Source organism: Talpa occidentalis, unplaced genomic scaffold (genome assembly GCF_014898055.3).
Source record: "Talpa occidentalis isolate TD23 unplaced genomic scaffold, MPIMG_talOcc4v2.1 talOcc4.10, whole genome shotgun sequence".
Classification (NCBI taxonomy): domain Eukaryota; kingdom Metazoa; phylum Chordata; class Mammalia; order Eulipotyphla; family Talpidae; genus Talpa; species Talpa occidentalis.
In genome coordinates, this window is record NW_023600993.1 from 104653112 (window position 1) to 104677796 (window position 24685).

The 24685-nt window shown below is 55.5% G+C and overlaps 1 long non-coding RNA gene across 2 annotated transcripts; it reads right to left on the bottom strand.

Annotated features, from left to right (window-relative positions):
• Positions 1–1532: 1532 nt before the first annotated feature.
• Positions 1533–24359, bottom strand: LOC119236888 (uncharacterized). Of its 2 annotated transcripts, none has more exons than XR_008553061.1 (4): positions 24148–24359; positions 15939–16157; positions 12144–12327; positions 1533–1563 (listed from the first exon to the last, which is right to left on the bottom strand). It is a non-coding gene; the product is annotated as an uncharacterized LOC119236888 (long non-coding RNA). The 2 variants fall into 2 exon arrangements; XR_005123158.2 differs by lacking the exon at positions 1533–1563 and adding an exon at positions 4468–4786.
• Positions 24360–24685: the final 326 nt, after the last annotated feature.

Consider the following 24685-nt stretch of genomic DNA (forward strand, 5'->3'; position numbering starts at 1 on the left):
GCCATGGGCCCCGCATCCTCCCCAGAAAGTGCTTGTGGAGGGTTAATCCGTAAGGTCACTTGAGAACGCAGCCATTATTCCCTTCTTAAAGGTTAATGTGTTTTTTCCAGGAGTGTGTGAGTGGAAATTTCAAGTATTCCACATTCTTCATTTAGCTGGGTAATGTCCTGAGCGCTCCAGAAAAATGAGCCCTTGAACCACAAGAGTGGGTGCCCAGGCAGGAGATGCGGGGACAGTGAGGGTGGTGGCTCCCCCAGGAGGTGTCGCAGTCCGCAGTGGGGGGAGCAGCCACTCACCTGAGCCCCAAGGAGGGAGAACGAAGGCCCATGGGGCACACCTGAGGGGAGGGGCCTCTGGGAGAGGAGAGGAATGGGAGGAGCCCTGGAGGGGGCTCCCAGGAGCTGGTGCAGGCCCTCTGGGGAGTCCTGGGTCCCCTGGCACTTGGCGCTCTCTGCAGTCAGCCTCCTCTGCCTCTGCGGCACTCATCTGTGTGTCCCCAACCTGAGGTGGAGCAGAGAGGCTGTGTCACAGTGCCCGAGGCGCCTTGGGTCAGTCAATCCCCAGTGCTGGGGTCCCGTGCGCCCATGCTCTGCTGCCATGAGAGGCAGTGGTTTCGAGAAAGTATGACGGGGCAGGAGAGCACCCCCAAAATGGGTCCACACAGACCTGGCATCAGGTCTTCTGGCACCTTCTCCTGCCTGGTTGACCACGCACCCACACGGTCATTCTGCAAAGGGCTGCTGGTCTCCATCTCCACCCACGTGACATGTATTTTCTGTTTTAGATAGGACGTTAGCACACCAAGGCCCAGGGCAGAGCTGGCTTGCACCTACTTCTGCAAATAAAGTTTTATTGGCACACAACCACTGCTGTTAATTTACATATTTTCTATGTCTACTATAGTAGAGTATTTTTGACAGAGACCTCCCAGCCCACAAAGCCAGAAATATTGGCTACCTGGCTTTTGGCAGAACATGTTGGCTAATTCCTACTTGTCCTACCGTCTGCCGCTTGCTTCACTCACAGGAGGCCTCTGTAAACACCAGGCACAGTGGTTCTTGTTATTACTGTGATTAGCCAAGAAGGTCTTCATTCAACTGACTGCTGATCAATCAAATGATTGCCTCTGTAGCTCAGGCACGTGCCGAGCTCTGGGGATGAAACAGGTGCCAGATAAGGGCCCTGCCAGTACAGAGCTCTCTACCTTGAGAGCAGCGTGTGCTTTCTTCTAAAAACCGACCAGAGCACTCAGGCCTGGGTGTTTAGTGCCTGGGAGGAAGATCAGGGGTTAGGGGTAATGGTTGGCTACACCCTAAAGAAGAGATGGGATCTCTGCCTCAGGAAACAGTCTGCTAAGAAGGCTAGGACAGAGTTGACAGAAGGGTGGGCCAGAGATGCGGTTGACCAGTTGGCCAATGGATAATCAATCCCAGATGTCTGCCTGGAGGAGGTGAATTTTGCAGACTACCTTGAGTTCAGAGGGCTATCAGCCCTCTCTTCCAGGAATGCAGAAGTAATGGCAGGAATCTGAGCAGCCATTTTGTATCTTGAGAGGGAAGCTCCCTATGTGAGATACAGAGAAATGAGGTCAAAGGGATTGGGTCTGTGATGACTGGAGCTGCCCCACTAACTTTGGCTTGTGACCCTAGACCTTGGTAGGAGAGAGATGAATTTCTGTGTTGTCCAAGACGCTATTATTTTGGGCCCCTCTGTTATAGCGGCATAATACAAGTCACCCCGGGGCACTCCGGGGTGAACGCACAATGTGAATAAGCTCTGAAACTGCCTTCACGTGACGAGTCTAGGGCTCCGTGGCTGCTCTGCTCTCTCCTCTGTGTATTCTGGACAGAGGATTTGGAAGGTAATGCATGGGGCTCAGCCAGCTAGGGCCGAGGGAGACGCTGGGTCCTCAACAGCCCCCTGACCTTCACTTTGCCTCCCCCGCCCCTGCCCCCCACCCTGCGAGGAGGGGAAGCCTGCAAGGAACCCGGGTCAGCTGCGCAGAGGGCCGCTGGGAGCAGGAGATTGTGAGGGATTGCAGCTGGGTCTGCCACGAGGTCAGAATGAAAATTCAAATCCCCGTTCATCTGGCCTCTGCCGGGCGGGGCTGCTTTTCTCGGTGATCTCAGCCTTCCCCATCCCAGCCCGTTCCCATAAAATCATAGGAGCGCTGCCAGTCAGGGGCCGCCAGCGAGGCCCCGCTGCATGTAATCAGCCGTAATAACTTAATAGCCTGGAGTCCGGGAGGCTCTTTTGAAGCTTAGAATCTTCACCCCCAGTAGCCCAGCTAGTCTGGAGAAGGCTCCGTCTTGCCCTGACAGTACCAATTATCCTCGGCGTTCCCGCTCCCATGGCCCAGTTCGGAGCCTGGCTCCTGTTTCACTGACAGGTCGTGCCTGCTTCAGGCTCCTGCCTCTCATGGCAGCTGCCGTCCATGCGGGGCCCTGGGAGAAAGTGAGGTGCAGGCCCAGGAGGCTCGGCCGCAGCCAGGCACATCCCACACAGCAGAGCAACCAGAGCGTGCCCACCGGGTCCAGAGGTCACCGGAGAGTGAAAGACCATCATCAGGGAGAAAATCTAATATGCAATACTTCATGTTGGATTAAGTGTACCGTGCAGCTGGAAAACGAGGCTGCAGACAGAAAACAAATGTCCCAGCGTCTGTGGGTGAGCTCCAAGTTTCCACCGGCTCTAATCCTTCTGTCATAATTCAAGCTCGTTGGCCTGGACTTGATGGCTTGGCCGGTGCAGCTCCAGATCCCTCAGCAGGTCTCCAAGATCCCCTCTGCGGACCCCAGCTCGCTGACATGGCTCTCTAGCAGGATGGAAGCCCAGGTTTCCATTTGGCTGGGCAGAAACCCACTTCTGAGCTCATGCTCCCATGAGCCGTCTGTGCGGGCAGGGGGAGGGCGGGCTGTGGAACGAGGCCTGCTGGGGGGGGGTCTTTTAAATGACCTTGGTGGGACGGCCGTTGCCCCATCAGCAGTGGACCATCCACTGCCTGTAGTTCTACCTATTCATCCCCCCAGTTGCTCATTCGTTCATTCATTCATTCCTTTTGCAGCTGCGTCTCCCCCGTCAGCCAAGCGATCCTATTACTCCCTCGGAAGCACCTAGAAGTGACGTTATCTTAAATGAAAGCTTTTCTCACCCCAGGGGCAGGCGGGGTCTACAGTGGTTCCCCACGGCCCTGGGGTTCGCACGCTGTGTCTCCTTCCCTTGGGGGGACCTCGTGACTCTGCTCAGGAATTGAAAGCGACAAGCATGACGGGAGGTCACGGCCCAGATGAGGTCGCGAACAACCATCCTGCCCTCCTTCGTGCGCTGTCTCATGCCCCTGGTCAGCTGCTCTGTGGAGAGGCCTGCTGGGGCGCTGGTGTTGTGGCCTCGTGAGAGGGGCCCTCACACGGCCTCCCCACGGGAGCCTGCAGCTGAGCACTGCCCAGCCAACACCAGCCCAGCCCCCCACCCCAGAGATGTATTCATCGGCTCTGCTGAGTTTGGGGGTGATTTTGTTATGCAGCAGCAGATAACGAATACACCCAGTTTCCCTGCGTCCGTGAACAGCACTGTCTGCCAGCTGCTGGGCCCCAGGCCTCTCCACAGCCGGCAGCTCCTGCTCCGAAACAGATCGCTGGTCCACTCTCTGCTTCGGCAGCGCCGCTGTGGCTCGGCCAGCCTCCTCGCTCCGCACACCTGCTCAGGCAGGCCTCTGGGAACAGCCTCCCTATGTCTGAGTGGCAGACTCACCAGTTTTCAACACCGCACCCCCTTTTCAGTTTCTCTAGCACATCACTCAGCTCTGCCGCCTCGCTAGTGCCTGTCTGTCTGGCTGTCATCCCTCTCCATCCGTCCATCCGCCATTCGTCCACCATCTGTCCCCCTTCAGCCATCGCCCACCCACCCAGCTCTCTCTCCCCCTTCCCTGCACCCCTGCCCTTCTCTCTTCTTGTCCATCTGCCCCACGAGAGCATAGCCCTATAAAGTCACGGCCCTTTTTCATCTCGTATATTACTTTTCTGTCGATGCTGTAACAAATTGGGTGTCTTGAAATAACAGAAATGTATTCTTCCACAGTCCCGGAGGCTAGAAGCCTGACCAGGTGTTGGCAGGGGACTGGGTTTGCTCCAAAGGCTCTCAGGAAGGGTCCGTCCTCTCCCGGCTTCTGGGGCTCAGTTTTCCCCGGCTGCAGCCACATCCCCCCGCCGCTGCCTCCGTCTTCCGTGGTCTCTGTGTCTTCTCTTTCGTCTCGCTTTGTTGTTAAAAATGGCGATTGCACAAGAGCGCCTCTACTTGCTGCTCAGCTTTTCTGTAAGCTTAAAGCTGAGCTTAAAATGTTAAGTCTGTTCATAAAAAATAGAAAGGTACGCTTCCATGGTGATCAAACGTCTTTTGGAAGTAAAAAACAGAAACAAAATAAAGCAAAACCAAAACACACCCCACCGGGCCGGCGCCCCCTCCCTCCACCTCCCCCGACCCTCTTCTCAGCTCTGCGGCCCGTGCCCACCGCTTGATTTGTATTTCGCTTTGTTGGTTTATTCACTTTCTTATGTTCCTCAAATATGTGAAATCATCCATGATTTGCCTTTCTCTTGCTGGCTCACCTCGCTTCACGCCACCCCCTCAGTTCCGTTCATTACGCCGCGTGTCGCTGGCCGCGTGGCCCCGGGAGGCTGAGTCAGGCCCGTCCCGACCCCTGCTCCGTCGGGCCTGCAGCTGGGTGCTCCCCCGGCCAGCGTCGTAGCTCTCGCGGGGAGATACTCTCTGGAGCTGGGGATGTCCCGTCCTGTGGAGAGATCCAGGATGGCTGGTTTGAATGGTTCTCCAATTTTCAGTTGCTAAAGCAAGGCTTTCCGAAATGCCCGCCCTGATTTACATCCCCACCGACAGGGCACAGGGACCTCGTCACACACATCCTCGCCAACGCTTGTCTGGCATTGTTTTGACGGAAGCCATCCCCATAGGTGTGAGATGATGGCTTCAGGCAGCCCCCATCGTGCTGCCCTGCTTGGGGTGCTGCTGAGCGTGTTTTCATACGTCTGGGGACCATCTGTCTGTCCCCCCCTATGAAAGTGTCTATTCAGATCTTCTGCCCGTTCTTTAATTGGGCAGAATTTTTCAGTTGGGCGTGTACTTTGCATACCTTGGACATTGATCCCTTGTTGGTTGTGTGATGTGTAAGTATGTATTGAGAAGATTGAGAATATTTTGAACCTAATATTCCCTCGTGCTGTGTAAAATCGCCTTCATTTAATTGTCTATTTTTGCTTTCATTTCTCTTGCCAGTGGGGTCGGTTCCCAAAGATGTCTCTTATCACTGACATCAGGAAACCTGTCACCTGCGTTTTCTTCTATGCATCTTGTGGTTTCAGGTCTTGCATCCAAGTCTTACATCCATTTAGAATTTATTTTTGTGTCTGGAGTTAGTGATCCAACTTCATGATTTCACATGGGGCTGTCAGGTTTACCCAGCACCATTTATTGAAGAGATTGTTCCTTTCTCCATGGCTCCCTTATAAATTATCGGTCCATGTGTGGATTTAGTTCTGGGCTTCTGGTTTTGTTCCACTGATTTGTGTGTACATTTTTATTCAAATACCATGCTTTTTAAATTACCATTGCTTTGTAATGTTGTTTAAAATCAGGTAACATGCCTTTGCTGTTCTTTTTTCTCAGTTGCTGTAGCTATTTAGGGTCTTTTATGGTTCCATATAAATTGTGCTTTTCTTGTTCTATTTCCTTGAAGAATAACATTAGAATTTTAATGGCAGTTGCATCGTCTGTCTCTTTTAAGGACACCTATAGCTGAGTAACCCAAGATGATACTCTTAAGATCCTGAACTTCATTATGTCTTCAAAGACCCTTTTTCCAAATAAAGTCACAATCACAGCTTTGGGGGACTGTCTTTGTTCACCTGTGTATTTGATCCTGGGCTTCCAGCAATTCCAGGTGTATTTGGAGGCACCAGATTTGTTGATTGGGTGAATTAACAAGCTTGCCCATCAGTGGACTTAGTTCTGAGCCAGCAGGTGTGGGAGAAGGCCTGAGAGCTTGCATTGCTCATAAGTTTCCTTGGAATGCTGCTGGGGAATACAGTTTTCACACCCCACTTTAGGGAATCTGTTCTTCCTTTCAGCCATTAACAGGAAACTGAGTTGTAATTAAGATTTCATTTTCCCTCAAAGAGCCTAACAGCTGCCAGCATCTCCCAGCTGTCCCCCGTCCTTCCTTGTCAAGGAGGAAAAATGATCAGATCCCCTAATTCTTCCCCGAAGAGCCCGTCACCGTATGTCCTCCCCGGGGGTAATGGCAGTTCGAACGGCTCTTCGGGGAGGTGGAAAGAACCCAAAGGGGGGCTTGGGCCACGATGGATCATTGCCAGGTACAGAAGGTGGGGTCTTTCTGGACGTTCTCCGTTCACACCCACACCACGTGAGGGCTATGGCCAAGTCCACAGGCGAGTCTATTTAAAATGTATCATCCAATAGTTTTTGGTATATTCAGTAAATTTAAAAACATTTTCATCACCTCGAAAAGAAAGCACATCATTAACCTTCAGCTGTCAGCCCCCTATCCCCTGACCCCCCCATACCCAGCCCTAAATAGCCACCAACCTGGTGTTTCTCTCTATAGATTTCCCTGCTCTGGATTTCCCTGTGTGTGGACCCACATGCTGCCCGTCCGTGTGGCTGGCTTCTTTCACTTAGCCCTGTGGTTTTTGAGATTCATTCATGCTCTGTCTGTGTCAGCACTGGATTCTTTTTCACAGCGGACCTGTTATATGCCGCTGTCTAGATAAACCACATTTTTTAATCCACTCATCAGCTGATGGAAATGTGGGTTGCTTTTGATTATTGTGAATAATGCAGCTGTAGCCATCCACATGCTCGCTTCTGTGTCGACACAAGCTTCGTTTCTGCGGGACTAGGCACTGCGGGGCCACACTCATCACTGGAGAAACAGCCATAGTGATTGCAAAGCACCTGAACCATTCTGAAGTCCCAGCAGCAGGCGAGGCCTCCAGCTGACCCACGTCCTCCCCAACACCTGCTGTTGTTGGACTTTCCGGTGCTGTTGCCCGAGCGGGCGTGAGCAAGCGGCTCCTTGCTGAGTGCGGGCTCGTTTTCGTGGCCACGCGTCCATCTCCCTTAGAGAAATGCATATCCGTGTTCTTTACCCATTTCCATTTCATTTTATTATTATTTTTTATCGCAATCTGGTTCCAAAATTACATTTTCTTCCCAGGCCTGCCTCCGAGTGTCCAGTCGCTATCCACTGCCCACCAGTGGGCCCCGCACCCCCTCTAGTAACCATCCTTCTGTGCTTCGAGTCTAGCGGTTTCTTCCTGTTTTCCTCACACCCCACAAACAGTGAAATCCCATGGTGTCTGATTTACCTCATTAGCACAATCCCCTCCAGTTCCTTCTGTGTTGTCACAAATATCTTTGCCCTTTTTGAAAACCTGGGTTATTTGTCTTTTCATTATTGTGTTGTAAGCATTGATTTTATGTTCTGGACACAAGTTTCTCACCATATATGTGACTGGCAAACATTTTCTCCCATCCTCTGTTATCTTTGCACTTTCAAGACGTGGTATCCTTTAAGACACAAAAGCTTTTAATTCTGAAAAAGTCCAATTTTTTTTTTTTTTTTTTGATGCTCATCCGTTTCGTGCCATGTCTAAGAACTCTTTGCCAAACCGAGGTTCTGAATGTTGCAACCTGTATTTTCTTCTGGAGTTTGATCATTTGGGTGCTTCCATTTAGATCTTTGATCCACTGGAAATTTAATTTTTGTAGGTGGAGGTCGGGCCCAGGGTCATTCTATTCCATGTGTCTCTCCCGTTGTCCCAGCATCCTTTGTCCAAAAGACTATTCTTTACCCGTTGAGTGATGTTGGCATCCTTGTCAAATGGGAGGGGATTTTTTCCCCCTATGTTTTAAAACTGAGCTGAGTAGTCAGTGAATTCTTAATCTAACTGCAATTATTTTACAAATTGCCATGTAAAATAGGCTGTAGTAGTAAACAAAACTACATTTTTTCCTTCTAAGAGGATTTACTTGGAAATCAAGTTTAAAAACGTAGGTTTCTGACTATTGATTCTTGGTGTGATTCTTGAGAGACCCCCAAAGTGTCAAATAGCAACTTCCGAGCTTTCTAAGGGTGGGGGGTGATGAGGTAACTGAAAAGTCACTGAACTGACAAGGGAAGGTTCCACCCTTCTCTCCCTCTTGCTCTCACTCCCTCTCTCTGAGCAATATTTTCCCCCGATTTTATCATAAAACACGGTTCAGCGAGTAATTGCGCGGGCTCCGGTTTACGTACGTGCAAGTACTTCTGTGGAAAAAAGTTTTAGCATTGCTAATTCCAGAAGTAAATTATGAATTTGTCATTCTTGCAGCTGTCACCCCTCCGCCCCCTTAGGGACGGTGCCAAGTTTCAGTCCCGCCGGCCACGGGCGAGGGAGAACGCCAGCTTTTCCGATCAACGCAGCGGATGATGGAACCTGGTTTTTTTAAATCCATCCAACAGGTAAAAACAAACAAGCCGACGTCATTTTAATCTGTGTTCCTCTACTGTGAGTGCGAGTGCACGTCTCGCCGTATGTTTAGGACCCATTTATCCAGGTCCTCTTCAGTGAGCTGTCCCTTTCTTTTATCAATTTTAATCGCTCCCCTCACTTGTGGAAACACTTTAGATATTAGGGATATGAGGTCTTTGTCTACAATATAAGTCTCCTAATGTCGACGTGAGTGTGTCGCTTGGCTTTTGATCAGACTCACAGCCTTTTTGTTTGCGAGTTTCTGGCTCGCTTTGGTCACGCAGAAGTTCTGATTACACGGTTGGGCTCCTCAGCCTTGGGGTGGCACAGACACGGTCCCCAAGGCCATTGTCTATTTTCTTCTGAGGGGGTCATTTCTGAGGTCAAGTCCATCGAGGCATAATCTACTTCAAGCTCACCCCCTCCAGGTGTGCATTTCCAGGAATTGTGACGCTCTTGTCCCATTACCGCAATCAGGGCGGGGGACCCCAGAGAAGACCCCCGGAAACACCGGGGCTGTCTTCTGCCCTTTCCAGCATGTCACATCCACGGAGCCACACCAGCCATTGCAGTCCAGCTTCTTTCTCAGAACGCGCCTCGCACTCCTCGCGCTCGGCCCGCACAGCAGTGGTTCCTTTTATCCAGGAGCAGGGCTCTGCTGGAGGGACAGGCCTGGTCTTTTGAGGAACATTTTGGTTGTTTCCAGATTCGGCGATTACAGATAGAGCCACTATAAATGTTCATGTGCAGGGTTTTGGGTGCGAACACGAGTTTTCATTTCTCTTGGGGAATTACCTTCAGTGGGATTCCTGGGTCATGTGATAAATACGTGCTGCCATTGGTAGGAAACTGCCAAACTGTTTGCAAGGCGCCTGCACCATTGTGCACCCCCAGCTGCAATACACGTGGGTCCTGGTGTTCTCCGACTCGTCCCCAGTCGGTGTCATGAGACTCTCTTCGCGGGCCCACCTGCAGGTGAACCGCGGCGTGACTTGAACCACCAGCCATGTTTAGTATCTTCTCACGCATTTATCGGCTGCTCAGATGCTCTTTGTAAAATGCCTGTTCAAACCTTTTGCCCGTCTTCCTACAGCTGTTTGTCTTTCATCCCTGGGCCGAGATCGTTCTTGCTGCGTTCCGCAGCCACGGGTTCTCAGTTATGTGCCTGGCAACTGTTTTTTCCCAATGTGTAGTTTTTTGTATAGGTTTTCTCTTGTGCGTGACAAATTGCCCCCAAGCTTCGTGATTAAAACGTAAAGCTTCTTCTCCCCCGCAGTTTGGGGGTCGTGAATTTGGGCGCGGCTCAGCAGGTGGTTCTGGCCTAGGGCCTCGCATGGGGCAGCTGCCCAGTCCGCCGGGGGTCCGCCGGGGGTCCGCCGGGCCTGGAGGAGTGGCCTTTGTGGTGCCCCTCACGCAGCTGCTCGGGCGCTCCCTGCCTGGCGGCAGAGAGGACAGCGCCTGTGACTGGCCTCAGAAGCCACACAAATCCCTACTCAGGCCAGTCTGGTGGACACAGGAGGTCCTATTTGGGGATGAATGAATAGCGAGAGGCGAGCACCTTTGGGGCCCTCCTTGGTGACTGGCGACCACATATGCATTTTTATTTTCTTGGCAGCCTGGGGACTATATTCTCCTTTGTGAGCCTCAGTTGCCTTATCTGAAAATGGGGATAATGGTGCTCCCACTTTGTGGGCTGATGCAGACCCAGCGGGGTCACGAGCCCCTGTCACCTGCTCACGGGTGAGCCACGTCCCATATGCCGCCCCCCTCCGTGCAAGCAGCCTGCAGAGGAGACGCTTAATCAGATTCTTTCTAAACCTTGGGCTTCTCTGAAACGATACAGCCAGAGGGCCACTGGGTGCTGGGCGCCTGTGTCTTCTCCTTCCCAGAAACAGGCCCAATCCCCGAGGCAGGAATGCCGCTCTGTGCCCGGTGCCACAGAAGCATCTGTGCAGGGGCTCCGGGCTCCCCTCTCTGCCTCAGCCCCCACCCCCGGGCCATCTGGCTGCTGTGGGCGGCGGGAAACCCCCGGGGGCAGGGTGGGCTGCTTCCTGCCCTCACAGGCCAGGTGTTTGAGTCTGGGCCCAGATGGCTTGGCCGCCCTGGGCCCTGAGCCCTGCCCGGGAGTCCGGCAGCCTCTGGGCCTCTCCCCCCAGGAGGCCCTCTAGCAGCGAGCCCTCTCCAGGCTCAGTCTCCCACCCTGTGTAGCTGGGGAAGCACCCATGGTGCTGCTGGAGCAGCGCTTCTTGGCAACAGGGTCCTCACCTGAGCCCTGCGCTGCTGCTGAGAGCTGCCCCCGCCAGCGGAGTGGTGCCCGCACGCTCACCCGGCTGCGTCTCCCAGGGTGTCTGCTGGGTGAGGTCTACTCTTCAGGCACCCAGACCGCAGAGGGCAAGGACACTCCCAGGGATGGTCCCTGGGGGGCAGGAAGCCCTCACCCATGCCCCAGACCCACATGGGGATGCGGCATCAGTCTGTCCTGGGTTCAGGTCCCTACTCCCTTCCAAGCCGGCTCTGTGGCCTTGGGCAAAGCAAACACCTTCTCTGATCCTCACCATTCCCGTGGCAAGCAGGGGTGTCAAAGTCCCTCCCAGGACTGCTGTGGTTGCTGGAAAGGAAACAACCCAGAAGGGAACTTGGTCTCCTAGGACTGGCTGCGGGGGGTGGCGTTGACATCATCCTTCATCTGGGATGGCCTGCTCTCCCCCAGGCCCTCCAGGCCCTTCTCTCTGATGACCTGGGACGACTGAAGAACAAATCACATCCTCTGTCTTCTCTCGCCTTATTCCCTCCTGCCTGAGGGCCTTTGCACGTGCTGTTTCTGCCACTTCCACAGCCATTCTCTCCCCCGGGTGCACTGTCCCCTCTCTTAACCCGGGGCGGCACCCTCTGCCCAGCCTCCCTTGAACTTGTCAGATTTGCCACCTGACACCTGGACTAGTCTGGACTGGAGCTCCTGCCCAAGAGCTCCAAGAGGGTGAGGACATGTCTTCTTTAGCTTGGGGGATCTCCAGCTCCCCTCATAGCCCACAGGTCACGGGTGGAGGGAGGGTGGGTTGGAAGGAGAAGGCTCAAGAACCCCATGCTCTGCCCTACATTCTGCGTCTGCTCCCTTTCATAGATACCGGAGACCCCAAGGCAGCAGGAGGAAGGCCTGTGGCTACGTGGGTCTGGAGATTTTGCTTGAGGTGTTCTCTGTGGCTTCTCTGAGACATGCCAAAGCAGACTTGCTCCCAGCTTCTGTCCCCCTGGCCCCTCCCTGCAGACATGCTGGGGCCCCAGGTGGGGGTGTGCAGGCCACTCAGCTATCAGCTTGTTCCTGCCCCTGGACATACCCTGCTCCAGACCCCCTTCCCGGGGACACCAGCCTATTGCTGGGAGCCAGAGGGAAAGCCAGAGGGCAAAGGCTGGCCCAGGTCTGCAGCGAGCCCCGGAACTCTCCCTGCTGACTCCCACATTCCAAATGAAGATGCCCGGCCACACACCGATTGCAATTCTCTCTCCCACTGGTGGGTCTGGGAGCTCCAGAGCATTAACAGGGCATTACTTTCCCAGAACCTAGAGACAGAAGAAGGGCTCCGAGGACAAGGATGTGCTCACATTCAGCCAACACGATAGGGGAGAGCGTTGCTAAGTCTCCAGCTGTAGTTCCTGTCGCTGTGACTCACAGCATTCATCAGATTCCTCTGGGTGCTCAGTGGGCAGTTGCTTGGTGTTTCTCTCTCCTGGGTGGTGTTTCTGTGACTTCCGTGGTCCCTTCTGTCTTTGGAGGCTCTTTTGAGTTCTGTAAGCACAAGTAGTGGGGAGCCAGCCCAAGGTTCCAATCTGGCTGAACGACACAGTCGTTTCATTAAGGGGATAAAGAGACCTGGTGGTTTATACATCAGCCTCCTGAGAATTTGGTTGATGTGAGTCTATCCCAAGAAACTGATCGAATTCAGGCACCTGTGAGAGCTTGATTTCTGTGTCTGAAAAAGTACTGTCATCCCTTGGGAACTCTTTTTGGGTATCTAAACTCCTCTCTTTCGTAACTTTGGGGACCAAGTTCTGGGCTTTATTGCAAAGAGACTTCCACAGTTTTCATTGTAAATAATAGTTGCATCATGCTAAAAATTTGTTATGTGATTTTGTGGTGCTCATCTTTGTGCCCTAGAAACATTTTTGTATTACAAAGCATTTTATTTTATTTTTTCTTTATCAAAAGATAATTTATTTAAATTTCCTTTTGTAAGAAGTGAAATTAAGAAAAATATTAAGTGAAGTCTTTTTTCGATTTATTTATTTATACCAGCACTGGGTACAGTCAGAAGCGCGGGAGGGTGAGAGAATTCACCAGAGCCAGAGCGGGGAGCAGAGCAGGCAGAAGGACCGAAGGACACTGCTGAGGGGAGCAGCGGGCGGCAGGAGAGGTCTGCGCGCCATATGAGACCCTCACCGGCAGCCGGGGATCCAACTAGCACTACAGAGGCTGTGGGCAGCTTCGCAGCCCAGCGCTCAACCGCTGCGCCACCAGGGAGGCCCTAAGTGAAGTCATTTTTAACTTGTTTTTTTAATATGCAAAAGCCTATAATTCTCTACGATTTCCTGCTGTGAAATATGAAGGCATTAGCAGTTTTGTATGTGCCAGTTTTGCCTCTTAATTCTTGATTTTTATTGTTTATTTTTTACAAGGCATCTTGTTTTAAACTATAGGAAATGGTAATATTTGACTTTCTTGATCTGATAAAACTGTGATTTCCTATGGTTCACCCAATACTAGCATTTCCAGAGCACTGACAGCAGAGGCAGGACCTCCTCAGGGCATCACCCAGCATGGTAGCTGCCATCATCCTGTGAGTATCAGAGAGGTTAACTGTCTCACTTGACGTCCCGCAGCAGCAGCTCCAAGTGTCTGCATCTGGGCCTGGGGCCGGGAGGTTCTAAGGAAGCCCCAGGAGCACTAGCTGGCACTGCCGTCAGCCCCTTTTCTGTCTGCAGTCCTATTGCTCCCTGACCAGCTACCTTTGTCCCTGTCCTGTTGAATCTCCATGGCTTCCCAGTCGGCCCTGGTCCTTTGGTGGTGTCTCTGCTGTGTGCTCACAAGGCCCTACCTCCTCGCCCGATGCTCCCTACACTCGGGCGCTTTGAACTCCCAGTTCTACAGTGGGACTATCTTGCTCAGCCACACACACACCGACACTAATCCATTCATTCAACGGGAGACAACTGGGCACCTCTTAGTTGCAGACCCCAGCTCTAGTGACAGGCAGGTCAGCAAAGTCCCTGTCCTCCCAGAGCAGAAATCAGCCGGTGCCCAGATACCATCAAGAAGTGTCAGGTGGCACCACATGAGGGGACAGAGGCCAAGCACAGCGAGGGGCAGACAAGTTGCTCAGAGGAGCCACTTTGGGGAGGGGACTCCGGAATGGAAGGGCATGCCAGGAGGTGGAACAGCAAGTGTAGGAGGTGTGCACAGTGCATTTGAGGAGTGGCGTGGGGACGCGGGCGGCCCGAGCAAGGAAGGGAGGCAACAGGGAGGTGAGGCCTGGGAAGTTACGAGCGGTGAGCTGCACGCCAGACACTGTCTTGGGCACAGAAGAAACGCTCGGATGGGACTACTGCCCTGGGACTGTGCCCATTGTCCTGGGGAAACTTCCGGGGGTGCAGGCTGGCCCAGCCAGGGTCAGTGAGAGTTTGGCCTGATTCCCTGTCAGTCTGCCCGTCCATTCCGTCACTTGCTCGTGGCCCATGCACGCCCCCACTGCAGCCTGGCCGAGCAGGGGTGAGCTGGCCTTCTGGCACTTCCTGCCCCCTTGCCTTGCCCCGTTCCAGCTGAAGGAAGCCTGGCCACACCTGGCACTGGGGTCGCACGTGTGGGCCCGGGGTGGCGGGGTCACCGTCGGATGCTCTGCCGGCCCTGGCTGGCTTCCTGTCTGGGAGGCCCGGGGCCACACAATGCCCCATTGTTCCCAGCCTCGAGGAGGAGCTTCCTCAGGAAGTGGGGGCCTAGACCGGAGGTGCCAGCTATTTTGGGTGGCGGGTGAAGGCCTGGATTTGCTTGCTGGGAGCTTTTTTCTTGGGAGAAAGGTCAGTGGGCCCAGTCTGGGAGGTAATCCAACCCCACTGGCTCAATTTCCCACGGTGTTCCCGACTTCCTCTCTGCAGGGGGGGCCTATGCAGGAGAGGTCCCCGTCCCTGGGGGGCCACCCCTGGGGCTGCTGCTGGTCCCGGAAATGCCGTCACCTCTGTGGCGCCACTGCAATGAGAGGGACCCCAACTGCGGACCCCTTGAAAATCCAGAACCCCAGATGGAAAGTTCCCGGGCTAAAGGCACGACCCCAGCACCCAGCATCAGGTACCGGGGCTCCCAGCATCCCAAATCCTGCCTCCCCACTGGGAGTCAGCTGCTTTTCCCAAAGCCCAACCCTTGTCACCCGCTCCTGCCCGTGGTCTGAGATGTAAAGTGAACCCCCTGCAGGAAGAGGCACCTGCAGAAGCACGCAGGTGTCATGGGGACGGCAGCAGAGGAAGGGGTGACTTTGTCACCCCGAGGGCCAGCTGGGTGGGACACTGCTTCTAGGGGGTGACCTGGTGGTCCAGAGGACCACCTCGAGTCATGCCGCGCCCCTGCCTGTGTGCCCTCGGGGGCCGCTCTAGTGGGCCTCTCCTGCCGCCCGCTCCCGCCTCCTTCCCACGTGAGCAGACGCCTGGCCTGGAGCTGAGCCGCGAAGCAGCTGGAACTGGCCTTCCTCAGCCTCCCAAGCCCAGGCCAGGCACTGTCCTTGGCTGTCTTCACCGTGGACACTGAGGCGCAGCAGGGCGAGAGGCCCATGGGCGCCGGGTCCAAGCGGCAGGACTGGTTCCCAGCCACGTGGGGACTGTGTCCTTTCCCAGAACTTCCCGCGTCTTTGCTTGAAATATCAGGAGGCTCCCCAGGAACTCACCCCGACCCGCACCCATCTCCTCGCTGCGGCCATCCCTTCACCCCAGCCTCAGGCGTCCTCCTGCTTTCCCTCCCCGCTCTGGGGAGTAGAAGCCTCAGTGCTGCACCTCACACCTCCAGGGCTGGCGCCCCCGCCCCAGGCCACGAGCCCTCTCAGGGGCGGGTACCGCACCATCCCGCAAGTCCAAGGCCTGGCCAAAACCCGCCCGAGCGGGCCCTAAGGCTGGAGGTGGCCAGAGACCCCCCCAGAGCCCCCTGCGTCGCTAGCGGGTGCTGCCCTCCTGCAGGGGGCCCGCGGGGCCGGCGCCTTGACTCTGGCAGCCCCTGAATAGACTTTCTGCAGAGACGCCACGTTCCCGGCTTCCTCCGGGAGGGCATCTTGTCTTTTGTCAGCCGCTCGTCGTGCCCGTAACGCAGGCTCTTTCCTCGGGCTGCCTGCCAAGGTAAATGTTTGTGTTGTTTTAAAAACTTACATGATCTCACTGTGGGAACGCGAGGGACAGAAGCATCTCTCCCTCTCGCGGAGGGCGCGAGGCGGAGGTGGAAGCTCTTTTCACTTTTCCTCTATTGCCTGAACACGGGACACCGTGTGGGTGGCGCTGGCTTCCCGCGGCCCCAGAGATGAAGTCAGGTTGACGACATCCAGGGCCGCCGCCCCTCCCCACCTCCGAGGAGCGGTCACCGGTCGTGGCCTAGAAGAAAAGGGAAAAGGAAAGAGGAAGAGAGGGACAAAGGGAAAGGTAGGGGGGCGCTTCCTGGAGGGAGACCCCACTGTTCTCAGGAGAAGGTTTGAAACACGCAGTCAGGAAAGAACAGGGGGCGAGTCTTGCAGCGAGATCCGCCCGGGTCGGTCCGAGCCCGTCGGCCCTCCGAAGGGCATGGGGTGCGCTTAACAGGAGGGACAAGATGCGCACCTGGTCTTGGGTGTGTGGGAGCCGATGGGCTTGTGCCCTGGCATGGTGGACCTCCTGCCACCAGGACCCCTGATTAGAAGGGCACCCCCACGCCTGGCACAGGGACTGGGAAGCCCTCAGCCCACAGCTGAGACCCCCGGGGTTTGTGCTCCCACAAATGCTCTGATGAAGGGGTGAGGAGGGATGTCCAAGCCTCCGCCTGCTGGGGCTGGACACTGCACTGGCCTGAGTCACAGAGTTTGCTGGGCAATAGAGGCAGAGAATGGGCCTGGGCTCCACACCCCCTCCTCCAGGGAGCACTCCTTGATTGACTCTGTGGACCTCGGCACTGCCTTGTTGGCATGAGGGGAAACCTCCTGTCCTTCCACGAGGACTCCCCAAGTGTTGGGTGTTGGACCCCGGAGCGCACGGTCTCGTGGGGACATGGGAACCTGGTGCTATGTGCAGTGTGCCTTAGGGGGAGCAAAGAACCGGGGCCTAAGACCACCTAGCGGGACAGGGTGGCCTCTGGAGCTGATACAAGGAGGAGCAGGTGCTTCTTCTCCCCAAAGGTAGAGAGGCCTGTGCACGACAGAGACAGAGATGACACCGGGAGCAGCTCTGGTAGCCGAGCTGACTTGGGAGGGGGAGGAGGGCCTTTCCTGAGTCCCCAAAGCCACTCCATGTCCATAACCCCACACACCAGAGCATGTGAGCCCTGGGCCTGGGACAGGGCCTGATCGCTGAAGCTATGAGGTGGCAGCTCCCGCGCGGAAGGTGGGGGGGTCTCCCCTGGGCTGCGGGGTCATCGTCAAGCCTGCCTCTCTTCAAAGGCCCCCACCTGGCTCCTCTGCCGTGCTGGGGCTGGCCTGAGTCATCTGCCGAGAGCTGCTCCCCTTGGAAGTCACCTTCTCCCCGCACGCTTGCCCCCCTCGCCCCCTTGCTCCTGGCCATGCGCCCTCTGACCCCCTGCCACATGCGCCATGGGCGGGCACGCAGACCTCCGCCAGGTGAGGCCCTGGCTGTGCCCCCAAGAGCAGTGGGGACACGATCGAACGTTTGGTCAATGTGCCCTGCACCCCTGGGACCGTTTACTGCCCCCAGGGCAGAGGTGGGCAGACTCCCCTGCTCCGGGGGGTGGGAGACCCTCTCAGCGCCAGGCTCTGCGCCAGCAGCGGGGTGGGCCTTTCTGACCCGGCAGTGCCCGCTGCTCCTGCGGCTCAGCTGTGCGTCCTTGCGTGGGTGACGCCACCTTTCTGAGCCTCAGTTTTCTTGCCCGTCGGAGGCGATGCTGGCAACGCTAGCCTTGCGGGGTCCTGGGCGCCGGGGGTGAGTCCCTGCTCCTGGCACCAGCAGCCCATCACTTTTAGGGTACCACCTCCCCCTCTAGTGAATGAATGAAGTGCCCCCTCCTTCCCTGCATCCAGAGCCCCTGCTGAGTGGGTTTGAGAGGAATTTCTGAGTCTCCTCCCTGTTCATCACCCATCACCAGGTGTCTGCTGAGCACCTGTTGGATCTGGCCCTGCTCTGACTGGGCGTTGAGGCCTCCGGTGACAATCGGGGCCCGCCTGGGGAGGCCGAGCGTTCCATGAGAGAGTTTTGTGGGAAAAGAGAAGGGGGAAGAGGCCCCACGCCTTTCCTTCTTCATCTAGTAACTTTCCTGAGTGCCGGCTGCGGGCTGGGCATTCTGCTCCTGAGCCAGAGGCCCGTGGTGGTCAGGGGGACCCGGTGGCGTGAGCTTCTCTGGACATTTGATGGGGTCCCTCCAGCTGTGTGCACGGCCCCTAAGTTGCAGAACAGCTTGTGTCTACACAGATTTCATGCAAATCACGATGTGGAGAACAGCTGACATTTTGACCGACCGGGCACCGCAGCAGCCAGCGGCACCCTGGTAAATATTAATCACAGCAGCCGCAGCGCGGCCGCTCATGGCCCCTGCACACATATGGAAAAACCCCCTTCGGGGCAGTCAGGGCTGCCCAAGCGGCACCGAGCTCTGTAGTATGTTAAAATCTGGACAGTTTCCCACTTGGTAATAGAAGCTTCTGTGCTGTGGAGACACCAGGGCGTCGGAGAAGCCGCTCCCTGGTGAAGGTCCAGTTTTATTTGCGCGGGCATCCAGAGTCCCTGCAACAATGACTTTGTCCAGGCTTCCCTCCAGTTTGCAGCTGGAGGACAGAGCTTTGGGGGACAGCGTCGGCAGCTGGGACGTTGGGGGTCTGGGCCGAGCACATCCCCCGCTGAGGTCCCCCCGGAATCCTGCCAAGCCTAAGCTTTCCGTAAAGTCTCACTCGGATCCTTGGGCTCCACCCTGGAGGGCTGGAGCTCACGGCCAGAGTCAACCCAGACCCACCTGCCCCCCTGCAGGGCATTCCCAGAGCAGGGACACGGGAGGCTCCTAAAGGCCACAGTCCAGGGCAGGCGCGGGGGCGGGCTGGGGCCAGCGGGCCCCTGGGCAGAACAGCTTTGGAAACCGCTCTCCCACCCCCGACTCCAGCCTCCGCACCCCACAACTCAGGCTCCACCTCCTCAGAAGCCCCATCACCATCTGAGAACCTGTCCCACCACTGAGGCACTCAGTGTTCCCCTCAAACCTGCTCGTGCCCCCTTGTGCTCAAGAACATCACCCCCAAGCTCAAGGCCCCGTCCTTTGCACTTCTGCCCTCCAGAGGCGCGAGAGAGCACGTCCGTGGGTCCCCAGCTAGTGTGGTTTAAGGCAGGCCGAGGAATCCAGCCCCTTGCAAGATGCAGTAGGCCACTCCAGAGAACCCCAGCAACTACCCCAGCAACTACCACAGGCCCCACCTTGAAATCTGGTCTCTAAGTGGGGTGCAGGTTGTCCCTGTCTCCTGTCCCTGGCACCACCCCCCTACTCACAAGTCCAGCCCATCTCCCGCAATCCAGCCGCCTCTCTCCCCTCTGTGGTCCTATATTTTTTCTTGAGTAACTTTTTTTGGATACGAAACACCCACTACTGTTCACAAAACCCCCTTCTCCCCTGTCCCACCCTCTTCACCCCCCGTAACCTCCTTTTGGATTTCAATACCCACTCGCTTTCATTTTGTTATGTCCATTTCTCTCCTTAGTCTCCTTGTATGTCACACTTCAGTGAAATCATCCAGCATCTGTCCTTATCTCTCTGATTAATTTTGTTTTGCATAGCCCCCCTGAGTTCCCTTTATTTTGCTGCAAATGGCAAACTTTCATCTTTCCTTATGGCTGAAGAGTCTCTGTTGCGCTTCCACTCACTGTCAGTGGGCACCGGGGCTGCTCCCCTCTCCCGCCTGCTGTGAGTGATGCTGCATTGAACACGGAGGCGCCTGTGAGTCTGGCGTCGACGGCCTCATACCTGGACAGGTGCCCAAGGGCGTGAGTGCAGGGTCAGGCAGCATTCTCTTTTCAGCTTTGCAAGGGAGGTCCGGACCACTTTCCAAAATGCCTGCACCCCCACCCACAGTGCATGAGGGCCCCTGCTCCCCCACACCCTAGCCAGCGCTGGTTGTGAGCTGTCTTTTCGACGTCAGCTCTTCTCACGGGTATGCAACAACATCCGCTGTGGTTCTGAGCGTGTTTCCCTAATGAGACATGCCGATACAGGTGCAAACTCTTCCCTGCGTCTCCCATGTGTCTGTGGGCTCCGTGCAGCCTCCCTAGCCAGTGTCTATTCAGCTCTGCTGCCCATTTTCTAATTCTGTTGTTGCGGGTTTTTTGTTAAATTGAATGGTGTTTGCGTGCCTCGGGTGTCCCCCATGTCACCTGTGACTTGCTAGGCTTCCTTACTCTGCTGGTACCTTCTCTCACGGAGCAAAAAGCTTTGCACTGTGATGGAGTCACAAGTGCTTGCTCTTGCTTTCGTTTCCCTTGCCATTAGGGTCAAATCCCCAAAGGCACCTCTGTCTTCCGCATCGGGGAGGGTGTCACCCGCACACTCCTCCATACGTTTAATAGTTGGGTATAGCCCATCCAGAGCCCACCTTTGTGCCGCTCGAGAGTGGCCCAGCTCGCCCAGCGCGGCTGGTCAGGGCTCCGCTCCGCTCCACCGTGTTAATAAAAGCAAGTGGATATTGAAATCCAAAAACATGGTCCCCGTCATAAACCACGCGGCTCCACCCGGGCCCTCGACTCTGCCCCCAGCCCCCAGGCCACTTTCCCTCCTGGCCGCTCTGTCCTCGTCACTGTCACCTTGCAGCGTGGGCTAGCACTGGCAAGGTGACGTCTCGGCAGCACTTGCACCAATCTCTACGTTCTTCTCGGTGGGACGGTCATTTTCTTAACTTTCCCATCCGTGAACACCCATCTCCTCTGCCCTGTCTTAGTCTTCTAGGGGTGTCTTCCAGCTTCCGGGGCACCGGTCTCCCGCCCGCCCTGCCAAATCCACTCCTAGGCTTTCGGCTCTTTCCGATGTGATCAGCAGCGGGCCCGTCCCCCAGTTCCCCTTCTCACTTGCTATCTGCATGTGAAAATGCAGCAGGCCCCTGAGGATGATGCCCACCCTCCGCTTCCCCGGCCTCTCGCGGTTTCTCGTAGCCCTTGGGGTGGGGGGGCCTTTGGGACTCTGTGCCATCACAGCACCTGCAAATAAAATTTCATTCCTTTCCCAACCTTGATTCCCTTCACTTCCGTTGTCTGATTGCTCTGGCCAAGACCTGGAATACCAAATTAAAGTGGTGGTGCAGACACCCTTGCCTCGTCCCCAGTCCTGAAGGAACAGCCTCCAGTTCTTCACCGTTGAGCCTGCTATTGGCTGCGGGCTTGCAACACGTGGCTGCGTTATGTCAAGTTCCTGGAAGAGTTTTTAGCATAAAGGGACACTGCATCTTGTCAAACGCCCCCCCATCTACCAACGCCATCACATGGTCTTCGCCCTTTCTCTTGACACTATAGGACACCACATCCTGGATCCGGGCACGTTAAAACACCCCTGCGTCCTGGCAACAAACCCCAAGGTCACGGTGCATGACCTTTTGATGTGTGGTGAATGACATCCTAGAGTCTTGCCAACAATTTTGCCCCCACGGTCCTCTGCGCTGTTGGTCTGCAGGCCTCCCTCTGCGTGGGGTCCTGGTCTGGTCTCGCGGGAGGGAATGCTGGTCTCGCAGGTGTGCCAGGAAGCCCCGCTCCTCTTCAACTCCTTGAAAAAGCCGCAGGGAAACAGGTGCAAACTCTTCCCTGAAGACTCGGTAGAATTCACCTGTACCTGATCCTGAGCGTTTTTTGGGGGGGCACTTTTAGATCACCATTTCAATTTCCATATTCGTCATCAGTCTCTTCAAATGTTCCCTCCCGGGTTTGGTCTTGATAAACTGTAGTGTTCTGAGAATGTGTCCATTTCCTCAAGGTGATCAGACCACGACTCTTATGCTCCTTTGTGTTTGTTGTCATTTCTCCTGTTTCTTGTCTAATTCTATTTATGAAGGTTCTGTCTCTTCTTTTGTAAGCCTCGCTAACGGTTGGCCAGTTTTGTTTATCTTTTCAAAGAACCGACTCTTATTTTCACAAATCTTTCATATTGCCTTTTGGGTTACTATTTCTGCTCTAATTTTTATTATTTCCTTCTAATTGTTTGCTCTTCTTTTTCAAGTTGTTTTAGGGGCAAGTTTAAATGGCTTATTTTGTTTTTTCTTGTTTCTTAATGTGGGCTTGCATTGTGATTAACTCCCCTCTTGTTACCATTTTGCTGCATTCCGCATGTTCAGATAGCTTGTATCTTTGTTTTTGTTTGTTAACAGAAATGTTTTAAATTTCTGCTTTAATTTCCTTGTCAACCTGTATGTGGTGCTTTAAAGGCCAGGCTTCCGCTGCCGAGGAAGATGGGCATTCTGACACCTGGCGTCTACCCCCTCTGGTAATGGTACCTTGACTTTTCTTGGTGGGGACTACCCTCCCCTTATCCTACCCATGAGGTCTGCGTGGAGCCCCTGACCTGGGCCCCATACCAACCCAAAGCTCATCGCATGGACTTTAATCCAAGGAGCAGACGTGGATAGCCTCCACGGCTTCTAGATGAGATGTGAGGGACAGAGCTTTGGAGCAACTTCGTCACACATGTGGGTGTGTGGAGGCCCTGGGCTAGGACGGCCTCGTTCCAAGGTTTAATCAGGAAGGAAAGGTTAGAAGGAAGGACAGTGAGGCACAAAAGGCTGTGTGTGTGTGTGCACGCACGTGTGTGCATGTGGTGGGGTATATAAATGAGCGTGCCCAAGTCTGTGTGACTGTGGGAGTGTGGCTGTGTACAGGTGTGTGCAGGAATGTGTACGGGTGGACATGTTTGTGTGTGTGCTTGTGTGCCTGTGTGTGTGCTGTCCTCCTGTGCACTCTGCAAGCTTGCCCACTAGCCACGTGCACTTGTCATCCTGGAGCCTCACCGCGTGTGTGAGGGCACCGAGCTGCACCAGCTGAGCCGACTCAGCCTGCAACCAGGCGACTCACTTTCCCTCTGCGTTGCGGAAATGGACGCGACGCTGAACCCCCATTGTCAAGCTGAGCCCTGCCAGTTCTCCCACCCCATGCCTATGCCCGCTGTCCTGGGGAAAATGCCGCTCCTTGAGGGGGTGGGCCGGAGATGGGCTCATAGAGGGCAGTCTCGCCAGCCAGGACAAGAGGTCAGAGGCCAAACGGAAGCTTCTCCAGACCACCCAGCTCAGAAGCATCATGGGTGATTCCCAGACGACCACAGGGCAGGGGGTGGGGACAGACCACAGACAGACAGACAGACAGGCAGGCAGAGGCACTGCCTCCGTGCCTCTAGTTGAGGTCATCACCCACATCCATAGGCGCTGAGCTCACACCCTATCCAGCCGGGCAACGCTACCCTGTCCGCACCGCCACTTTGATGCCCGCCCCACCCTGATGCCTGCCTCACCCTGGTCCCCCCAAGATGGGAGGAAGAGGCACAAGGACCCTGGAGTGAGCTTAGTCCACCAACCACGTACCAACACCCAGCTTTGCAGGAAGCAATGCAATCAGCCATTTTCCCAATGCATTTGACTTGGGGGGACCGCAGGAGATATTTGTAGCACTTTTAAAACCTTTTATAGATCAGTTTGTTGCCGCTGAGGACAGACAAAGAGATGATGCCATTAGCGCAGGGACCACCCGCGGCTTTAAAAGGCTTGGGTATTGGTGATTTCTGATCTCTGCTCCCGGCTGGGAGCTCAGGCCCCTGTTGCTGGCCGGGCCCCCTGCGGACACCAGGGGGGCCTGACCCGGTGGCCAAGCGCCCTGCCCTCTGCCTGGCTCTGCCCTTGCCCCAAAGCTCTGGGGGACTTTCTCATCTGAGCGGGCTGGGGCCTCCAGGCACCCGGCTCGAGGATGGCTCAGGCTTGGGGTAAGATGTGAATTTCTTGGTTGAAGCGTCTAGAATGGGCCCAAATTGCTAGAGGTTGTCCAGACTCCCTTGCACTGTCGTTCTGGCTCCCCCCGGTCCTTACTTCCCTCTTCCCCTGCGCCCCCTTCCTGCTGCTGCTCTTCCTCCTCGTCAGCCCCCACCGCTTCCACTTTGGCCTGCTCTGATTCCTGGAGCACCTCACTGTCCCGCCCTGGGCGCGTGTTCTGAGGAGAAAAACAGTGGCCAGCACCTTGGGGCGGGGGGAGGGGGGAGCGGGGGGCCGGGGTGCCGACGCCACTGCCCTGGTGTGCCGCTCGCCCAGGCCGGCACCGCAGGAAACTTTGTGGATTTCGTTCTTGTTGCAAACCCATTTTACAGGCGAGGGGGCTGAATGGCCTGCCCACAGTGAGGGGTGCAGGGGAGACCTGGGCCTGGCTGGGGCAGCCTGCCCCCGACTCCTACCTGGAATTGCTCCCCTCTGATGCCTGGAGCCTTGGGGACAGCTGGGGGAGGGGCCTCCCCCATTTACATCAGCGACAAGAATTCATCTTCACATGTTGGATTTGTCATGAAGGATTCAAGTCGGTTAGGATTGAAGGGGGTGAGAGAGAGGGAGAGAGGGAGGAGGGGCATGTGGCTACCTCGGGGGCCCAGCACCCTTCTTTTGGGCCTCTTGGGTTCCGGAAGCCCCTCCCCGGCTATGACATCACCAGCCAGAAGACAGCCTGGGGTTCATCACCTGCCATCTGCTTTCTCCCTGCTGGGAACCGCCGGCCCAGCAGCCCCCTGGGCTGGGCAGCTGCACCCTGACCGGCGACACCCTGACAGGAGAGGCGGACCCTTCTGTTTTGTTTGCTTTTGGAGATTCCACTTGTCCCCAAGTCTGCAGAGAGCAGCGCCTCGCCGCCCCCGGCTAAGCGGGCAGATACCCTCGCGCCCAGAGCTGCAGCCTGGACGCCGAGTGCAGATAGTGACACGATTTAATGAGATAAAGCCTTGG